The following is a 10512-nucleotide window of genomic DNA, read 5'->3' on the forward strand; positions in this document are numbered from 1 at the left end:
AGAAAAGAGCCAAGACTCATCTCTGTAGTAAGATGAAATGCAGGTGACTGATAATGCATGACAGTAAATGAAGAAATGTTGCCAGAATAATTCTTGTAAGTTAGATCTGTTCTGCTCATTTGTTTAATAATCTTCCTATGATTAGTCACTCCTAGCATCATTGCCTGGCAAAATATTTTACCTGCAACTGATGGCAACCAGAACTAATTGTCTTTCACCATTGATCTTACAATAATTTTATTACACTTTGGGTCCTGAAGAAGGCATATGCTGGACAATGTGGTTTAGCTTCATTAGAAAACACAGGCTATAAAGCACTCGGGTACATTTACAAAGAAGAGGCTTTTACAAACCACCGATTCTCAGTGCATTTAGAACACAGGGGTACATTTACTAAGGTGGGAGATTTTTAGAACTGGTGATGTTGCCCATAGCAACCAATCAGATTATATCTATTATCTGCTAGAAGCAGCTAGATAAATGGTAAGTAGAATCTGATTGGTTGCCATGGGCAACATCACCAGTTCTAAAAATCTCCCACCTTAGTAAATTTACCCCACAGTGTTTTGTTTTTACTGTAATTGCCTTTTTAAATTTCAAGCTGAAAAATGCCAAGAAGCAGCAGCACCACCACGCAGAAGCCGCTGCTCTGCGAAATTTACCTCTCAGTCACAAATAACACAAAATGTTCTACTGAGTCATTCTATGACATCTGGAACTATAAACCTCTTACTACAAAAATCTGCAACTCTAACACTATCTTAACAGGCAGTGCCGTAACTAGGCATTTTAGCGCTGTGTGCAAGAAACGACAGTGGCGCCCCCCCATGTAAGATCGAGGCAGTGTGCGTCGTAGGCGCGCAAACAATTTATAGGGGCGTGGCTTCACGGGGAAGGGGCGTGGACACAAAATAATAGCAATTCATACTACGGTGCACAGTAGTCTACATTATTCAAATTACGCTGCACAGTAGCGCCACTACACCAGGTAGAGCCCTTTTTATACATTACAGCAGACAGCGTCCCCCTTTATACACATTACAGCAGACAGTCCCCCTTTTTACACATTGCGGCAGCCAGGCCCCTTTTTACACATTGCGGCAGCCAGGACCCCATTTTACACATTGCGGCAGCCAGGACCCCATTTTACACATTGCGGCAGCCAGGACCCCATTTTACACATTGCGGCAGCCAGGACCCCTTTTTACACATTGCGGCAGCCAGGACCCCTTTTTACACATTGCGGCAGCCAGTCCCCCTTTTTACACATTGCGGCAGCCAGGCCCCCTCTTTACACATTGCGGCAGCCAGGACCCCTTTTTACACATTGCGGCAGCCAGGCCCCCTCTTTACACATTGCGGCAGCCAGGCCCCCTCTTTATACATTGCGGCAGCCAGTCCCCCTTTTTACACATTGCGGCAGCCAGACCCCCTTTTTATACATTGCGCTAGCCAGTCCCCCTTTTTACACATTGCGGCAGCCAGTCCCCCTTTTTACACATTGCGGCAGACGGTGGCCCCCTGAGAGAGAGAGAAAGAGAGAGAGGGATATACTTACCTTCTCCCCGCTGACAGGCTCCTCGTGCTGGCATCTCCCTCTCCGTGCAGGCAGTGAGATGAGAAGGAGGAGGAAAGAGGGGGAGCAGGGAGCCGCAGCAGCGCTATTTGATTGGTAGTAAGCGCCGCTGCAGCATCCCCCTCTCCTTCCGTATTGGTTGCCTGGCGCTGCTGTGGATGCTGGGATGAAGGAACAGCATCCCTGCATCCATAGCAGCGCCGGGCAGCCAATACAGAAGGAGAGGGGGATTCTGCAGCGGCGCTTACTACCAATCAAATAGCGCTGCTGCGGCTCCCTGCTCCCCCTCCCTCTTCCTCCTTGTACGCTGCCCGGCGCTGGTCTCTTCTCCCTCCAGCGCGGCGCACACAGAGGCGGCATGTAATGAGTCAATTTGACTCATTACATGCCGCTGGCCGTTGCGCCCTCAGGGCAACTGCGCTGTGTGCCAAGCCCACTTGGCACACACGTAGTTACGGCCCTGTTAACAGGTATGGGGGAAGGCTATGAAAATATATCCCAATTTCTCATACGTCCTAGAGGATGCTGGTGTCACTTCAAGAACCATGGGGTAAGGATCCGCAGGAGACATGGGCACTTTAAGACTTTCAAAGGGGTGTGAACTGGCTCCTCCCTCTATGCCCCTCCTCCAGACTCGCACCCTGGTCAGCATTTGAGTTTCAATAAGACCAGGGCACTGTCCGGACCCTCGCCAGTATAAAAAAAGTTAAAAAATAAGCAGGTCTGAAGCGCGCCATTAAGGGGGCGGGGCTTAGCCCTCACAGCACACAGCCCGACGCCATTTTCTCTTCACAAGGCTGCAGAGACGCTGGTCCTCCTCACACTGCTGTACAAGTAACAGGGTGCAAAACGGGGGGGGGGGGGGGGGGGGGGGCGGGGGGGGGGCACAGTTGTTCTGATGTATTATATGTAACTTATAAAAGCGCTGCAGGTCTGGGACATCTTCTGTGGTGTTTTCAGTCCGGGATTAGGCGCTGGGGTGTGAGCTGGCAATACTCCCTCTGTGTTTCTCTGACAGGCTTTACTGTGGGTCTGTCCCCTATAGGCCCAGTGTGTCTGCGTGTAGTGGGTGCACGTGTGTCGGCATGTCTGAGGCGGAGTGCTCTTCCCAGGAGGAGACTGTTAGGGACGCAAACGGCTGTGGGAGTGACCATGTTGGCACCGTCGACGCCGGATTGGGTGAATGTTTTGAGTGCCTTGAATGCTAATGTGGCTCTGATAAATAAAAGATTGGATAAATCTGAGTCTCAGAACCACGCTTGGAAAAAATCCGTAGAGAATGTGTGTTTTCAAGACCAGACCCCCTCGGGGTCACAAAAACGTTAATTTGCCCAGCTGGCAGACACGGATACCGACACGGACACTGACTCAAGTGTCGACTATAGTGATGCCAGCAGAGGCGTAACTAGGGTTTTTCGGAGCCATGGGGAAGATGGACAATGGCGCCCCCCCCCCCCCAAAAAAAAAAAAAAACATACAAAAAGAAGCATGTGCGCATGCGGCAAAAAAAAAATGGGCGTGGCCACACTCCAGAATGGGTGTGGTCACGCTCCAGAAGGGGTGTGGCCACTGAAAATGGCCCACAGTGCCAGTTACATTGCCCCACAGTGCCGGATACATGCCCCACAGTGCCAGATACATTGCCCCACAGTGCCGGATACATGCCCCACTCAGTGCCAGTTACATTGCCCCACAGTGCCAGTTACATTGCCCCACAGTGCCAGATACATTGCTCAACAGTGCCAGATACATGCCCCACAGTGCCAGTTACATTGCCCCACAGTGCCGGATACAATGCCCCACTCTGTGCCAGTTACATTGCCCCACAGTGCCAGTTACATTGCCTCACAGTGCCAGTTACATTGCCCCACAGTGCCGGATACAATGCCCCACAGTGCCGGATACAATGCCCCACAGTGCCGGATACAATGCCCCACTCAGTGCCAGTTACATTGCCCCACAGTGCCAGTTACATTGCCCCACAGTGCCAGACACATTGCCTTACAGTGCCAGATACATGCCCCACTCAGTGCCAGTTACATTGCCCCACAGTGCCAGTTACATTGCCCCACAGTGCCGGATACATGCCCCACAGTGCCAGTTACATGCCCCACAGTGCCAGTTACATGCCCCACAGTGCCAGATACATTGCCCCACAGTGCCAGATACATGCCCCACAGTGCCAGATACATGCCCCACAGTGCCAGTTACATGCCCCACAGTGCCAGTTACATGCCCCACAGTGCCAGGCCCCACTTGGTGCCAGATACATGCCCCACTGTGCCGCTGGACCCCCCCCCCCCCCCCCCCCCCCCCGCCCCCCCGTCACTGGCAGCGGCGGTGAGGGGAGGGAGAGATGCTGCGCTCTCCTCCCCTCACATTTAGGGTTGACGGGGGCGAGTGGGGCATGATGCCCTGGATGCCGGCGGCGCCCCCCTCTCCTGGGCCTGCCAAGGCGCCCAGGGCACGTGCCCCACTCGCCCTACCCTAGATTCGCCTCTGGATGCCAGATTAGATCCAAAACTGACAAAGAGCATTCAGTACATGATTGTGGCTATAAAAGATGTATTGCATATCACTGAGGACCCTACTGTTCCTGATACTAGGGTCTGCATGTATAAGGGAAAGAAGCCTGAGGTAACGTTTCCTCCCTCTCATGAACTGAACACGCTTTGTGAAAAGGTTTGTGAAAATCCTGACAAGAAGTTTCAGGTTCCCAAAAGGATTGTAGCGGCGTTTCCGTTTCCCTCTGGGGATAGAGAAAAATGGCCTTACCAGCTTTTCTTCCAGACAGGGAGGTGGTATGCGCCGCAATACAAAAATTGTGTCACAATCAAGTCATTGTTGGGGTTCCCCCATCTCAACAGGGAGAAGGCTTTTATTCGAGCCTGTTCGTAGTCCCGAAGCCAGACGGCTCAATCAGACCAATCCTGAACCTCAAATCTCTCAATTTCTACCTAAAGAAATTCAAATTCAAGATGGAATCACTCCGGGCAGTGATCTCCAGTCTGGAGGAGGGGGATTTTATGGTGTTGGTAGACATAAAGGATGCCTACTTGCATGTTCCCATTTATCCCCCACATCAGGCTTACCTGAGGTTTGCAGTTCGGGATTGTCATTACCAATGTCAGACGTTGCCGTTTGGTCTGTCCACGGCTCCGAGGGTTTTCACCAAGGTAATGGCCGAAATGATGGTTCTCCTACGCAAGCAAGGAGTCACGATTATCCCATACTTGGACGATCTCCTGATAAAGGCGAGATCCAGGGAACAATTACTGCAGAACATTACGCTATCCCTGTCAATTCTGCAGCAACATGGTTGGCTCTTAAACGTGCCAAAATCCTAACCCTCTCTTCCAAGACCAGAATCTCACTCCTGTGGTGGCTGCACAGCTCTCGCCTCCTAGAGGGACGCAGGTTCGGGATCCAAGACTGGATCTTAGTGAACACGGATGCGAGTCTCCGTGGCTGGGGAGCAGTCACACTACTGGACACTACTCCCCTTCTAAGTCCCACGAAACAGGGAGGCTGTTGCCAGAAGCCTCCCTGTGCCTCAACTCGAATGAAAAAAATAAAACTAGAAAAACTCCTATGGAGCTCCCCTAGCTGTGACCGGCTCCTCGGGGCACATTTTCTAAACTGAGTCTGGTAGGAGGGGCATAGAGGGAGAAGCCAGCCCACACTCTCAAACTCTCAAATTGCCAGTGGCTCCTAGTGGACCAGTCTATACCCCATGGTACTAATGTGGACCCCAGCATCCTCTAGGACATAAGAGAAACACTGTTTTCCAAGTTAGAAACTTAACATCCACATGTTGCAAGGGTTCAAAAATTGAAGACTGCAAAAAATCCAAAACTAGATTCAAGTCCCATGGAGCTGTAGGTGGAATGAATGGAGGCTGAATTCGAAGGACACCTTGCTGAAAGTGTGAACTGTTGGCAAAAGAGCCAAACGCCTTTGAAAGAAAATTGACAAGCAGAGACCTGCACCTTTAGTGTAGCTAAACGTAGTCCTCCATCTAACCCCACCTGTAAAAAAATAGCAAAAGACGGGATAACTTGAAAGATGATGTCGGAAACTTCCGCGCTTCACACCAACCTATATAAGCTCGTCAAATCCTGTGATAATGAGCTGCTGTAACTGGCTTCCTAGCACGTAGCATAGTTGGTAAAACCGACTCTGGAATACCCTCTCGTCTTAAGAGAGGGGTTTCAACAGCCACCCCGTCAAACGCAGCCGCGCTAAATCGGGGTAAAGGAACAGACCCTGTTGTAGTAGGTCTGGACGTAGCAGAAGCGGCCAGGGATAGTCTGCGAGTAGGCCGCTGAGATCCGAGAACCACGCTCTCCGAGGCCAATGAGGCGCCACTAGTATGACTGTCGTGGATTCTCTTTTGATCCGCTTTAGCAACCGAGGAAGCAGTGGAAACATACACGAGACTGTACGTCCACGCTATTGTGAGAGCATCCACTGCCTTTGGATCTCTTGTTCTGGACACATACTGGGGAGTTTGATGATTTTGGCGAGATGCCATTAGATCCACCTGTGTGTAACCCCACCGCTGGACCAACATCTGGAACACCTCTGGATGTAAAGCCCATTCTCCTGGATGAAAATCTTGACGGCTGAGATAATAAGATTTTAAACCTACCGGTAAATCTATTTCTCCTAGTCCGTAGAGGATGCTGGAGACTCCGTAAGGACCACAGGGTATAGACGGGCTCCACAGGAGATAGGGCACCTAAAAAGAACTTTGACTATGGGTGTGCACTGGCTCCTCCCTCTATGCCCCTCCTCCAGACCTCAGTTAGAGAATTGTGCCCAGAGGAGATGGACACTACAAGGCAGGATTTAGAAATCCAAGGGCAAGATTCATACCAGCCCACACCAAGCATACCACGTAACCTGAATCATACATAACCAGTTAACCGTATGAACAATAACAGCAACGGTCCAAGACCGATTTCAACTGTAACATAACCCTTATTTAAGCAACAACTATATACAAGTCTTGCAGAGTTTCCGCACTGGGACGGGCGCCCAGCATCCTCTACGGACTAGGAGAAATAGATTTACCGGTAGGTTTAAAATCTTATTTTCTCTTACGTCCTAGAGGATGCTGGGGACTCCGTAAGGACCATGGGGTTTATACCAAAGCATCCACTCGGGCGGGAGAGTGCGTATGACTCTGCAGCACCGACTGAGCAAACGCTAGGTCCTCATCAGCCAGGGTATCAAACTTGTAGAATTTAGCAAAAGTGTTTGACCCCGACCAAGTCGCGGCTCGGCAAAGTTGTAATGCCGAGACGCCTCGGGCAGCCGCACCAGAAGAGCCCACCTTCCTAGTGGAATGGGCCTTAACCGAATTTGGTACCGGCAATCCAGCCGTAGAATGAGCCTACTGAATCGTATTACAGATCCAGCGAGCAATAGTCTGCTTCGAAGCAGGTGCGCCAATCTTATTGGCAGCATACAGGACAAACAGAGCCTCTGTTTTCCTAATTCTAGCCGTCCTGGCTACATAAATCTTTAAGGCCCTGACTACGTCCAGGGATCTGGAATCCTCCAGGTCACTTGTAGCCACAGGCACCACAATAGGTTGATTCACATGGAATGAAGAAACCACCTTAGGCAAAAATTGCGGACGTGTCCTCAATTCAGCTCGATCCACATGAAAAATCAAGTAGGGGCTCTTGTGTGACAAAGCCGCCAATTCTGACACTCGCCTTGCTGATGCCAAGGCCAACGACATGACCACCTTCCAAGTAAGAAATTTCAACTCAACCTTGTTAAGCGGTTCAAACCAGTGTGATTTTAGGAACTGCAACACCACGTTGAGGTGCCACTGGAGGCACAAAAGGAGACTGGATGTGCAGCACTCCCTTTACAAAGGTCTGGACTTCTGGAAGAGAAGCCAATTCCTTCTGAAAGAAAATCAAGAGGGCCGAAATCTGTACCTTAACAGAGCCTAATTTCAGGCCCATATCCACTCCTGTCCGTAGGAAGTGGAGAAAACGACCCAGATGAAAATCTTCCGTAGGTGCATTCTTGGTTTCACACCAAGACACATACTTTCGCCAGATACGGTGATAATGCTTAACCGTCACCTCCTTCCTAGCCTTTATTAAAGTAGGGATGACCTCTTCCGGAATCCCCTTTTTTGCTAGGATTCGGCGTTCAACCGCCATGCCGTCAAACGTAACCACGGTAAGTCTTGAAATACACAGGGCCCCTGTTGCAACAGGTCTCCCCACAGAGGAAGAGGCCAGGGATCTCCTGTGAGCATCTTTTGTAGATCTGAGTACCAGGCCCTTCGAGGCCAGTCTGGGACAACGAGTATCGTCTGTACTCTTCTTTGCCTTATGATCCTCAACACTTTTGTGATGAGAGGAAGAGGAGGAAACGGTGTTATTAGAGCGTCTACAGCCACTGCCTAAGGGTCCCGAGACCTGGCACAATACCTCCGAAGTTTTTTGTTGAGGCGTGACGCCATCATGTCTATTTGAGGAGTTCCCCAAAGACGTGTTATGTCTGCAAAGACTTCTTGATGAAGTCCCCACTCTCCTGGATGGAGATCGTGTCTGCTGAGGAAGTCTGCTTCCCAGTTGTCCACTCCCAGAATGAAGACAGCCGACAGAGCGCTTACATGATTTTCCGCCCAGCGAAGAATCCTGGTGGCTTCCGCCATCGCGACTCTGCTTCTTGTCCCGCCTTGGCGGTTCACATGAGCCACTTCTGTGACATTGTCTGATTGAATCAGAACCGGTAGGTTTTGAAGAAGACTCTCCGCTTGTCGAAGGCCGTTGTAAATGGCCCTGAGTTTCAACACATTGGGGTATATTTACTAAAATTCGTATTTTCCCGTTTGAGGTCAAAGTTCAATTACGAATGACATTGAAAGTGTAAAGTTGTAACTTTTTGAATTTATTACGACTAATTTACTAAGCTGCCGAATTTTGCATTTTCGGGTTTTCCGATGTCGATGTCATTCGTTTTTTTTTGGCAGTGTTTTACGTGAGTGACTTGTAAAACACTGCCGACTTTAATACAATGAATCGCGGCCGGATCTGAGAGATCCGTGCTGGGCTTCATTGTGCACCTTGTAAAAATATTTTAAAATGTGTTACATTTTTTTTTAAATTGCGTGGGGTCCCCCCTCCTAAGCCAAACCAGCCTCGGGCTCTTTGAGCCGGTCCTGGTTGAAAAAATATGGGGAAAAAATTGACATGGGTTCCCTTATATTTAAACAACCAGCACCGGGCTCTGCGCCTGGTCCTTGTTCCAAAAATACGGGGGACAAAAAGCGTAGGGCTCCCCCGTATTTTTTAAACCAGCACCGGGCTCCACTAGCTGGACAGATAATGCCACAGCCGGGGGTCACTTTTATACAGTGCCCTGCGGCCGTGGCATTAAATACCCAACTAGTCACCCCTGGCCGGGGTACCCCTTCAATCAAGGGGTCCCCCCCCAGCCACCCAAGGGCCAGGGGTGAAGCCCGAGGCTGTCCCCCCCCCATCCAAGGGCTGCGGATGGGGGGCTGATAGCCTTAGTGAAAAGTGTTTGATATTGTTTTTAGTAGCAGTACTACAAGTCCCAGCAAGCCTCCCCCACAAGCTGGTACTTGGAGAACCACAAGTACCAGCATGCAACGGAAAACTGGGCCCGCTGGTACCTGTAGTACTACTACTAAAAAAATACCCCAATAAAGACATAACACACACACCTTGACAGTAAAACTTTAATACATACATCCACACCAACATACATACATACTTACCTATGTACCCACGCAGGTCGGTCCTCTTCTCCATGTAGAATCCATGGTGTACCTGTTGAAAAAATTATACTCACCAAATCCAGTGTAGAGGGCTCCTCGTGTAATCCATTTGTAATCCACGTACTTGTAAAAATAAAAAAACGGAGACTGAAAGGGGCCCCATGTTTTCACATGGGACCCATTTCCCCGAATGCCAGGAACCCCCTCTGACTTATGTCTAAGAGGGTTCCATCAGCCAATCAGGGAGCGCCACGTTGTGGCACCCTCCTGATTGGCTGTGTGCTCCTGTACTGTATGACAGGCAGCACCCGGCAGTGTTACAATGTAGCGCCTATGCGCTCCATTGTAACCAATGGTGGGAACTTTGCGGTCAGCGGTTGACCGAGAGTAACCTCACCGCTGACCACAAAGTTCCCACCATTGGTTACAATGGAGCGCATAGGCGCTACATTGTAACACTGCCGGGTGCTGCCTGTCATACAGTACAGGAGCACACAGCCAATCAGGAGGGTGCCACAACGTGGCGCTCCCTGATTGGCTGATGGAACCCTCTTAGACATAAGTCAGAGGGGGTTCCTGGCATTCGGGGAAAGGGGTCCCATGTGAAAACATGGGGCCCCTTTCAGTTCAAGGTCGGGTCTCCGTTTTTTTATTATTACAAGTACGTGGATTACAAATGGATTACACGAGGAGCCCTCTACACTGGATTTGGTGAGTATAATTTTTTCAATAGGTACACCATGGATTCTACATGGAGAAGAGGACCGACCTGCGTGGGTACATAGGTAAGTATGTATGTATGTTGGTGTGGATGTATGTATTAAAGTTTTACTGTCAAGGTGTGTGTGTTATGTCTTTATTGGGGTATTTTTTTAGTAGTAGTACTACAGGTACCAGCGGGCCCGGTTTTCCGCCGCATGCTGGTACTTGTGGTTCTCCAAGTATCAGCTTGCGGGGGAGGCTTGCTGGGACTTGTAGTACTGCTACTAAAAACAATATGAAACACTTTTCACTAAGGCTATCAGCCCCCCCATCCGCAGCCCTTGGATGGGGGGGACAGCCTCGGGCTTCACCCCTGGCCCTTGGGTGGCTGGGGGGGGGGACCCCTTGATTGAAGGGGTCCCCACTCCCCCAGGGTACCCCGGCCAGGGGTGACTAG

This window comes from Pseudophryne corroboree, chromosome 9 (genome assembly GCF_028390025.1).
Source record: "Pseudophryne corroboree isolate aPseCor3 chromosome 9, aPseCor3.hap2, whole genome shotgun sequence".
Classification (NCBI taxonomy): Eukaryota; Metazoa; Chordata; class Amphibia; order Anura; family Myobatrachidae; genus Pseudophryne; species Pseudophryne corroboree.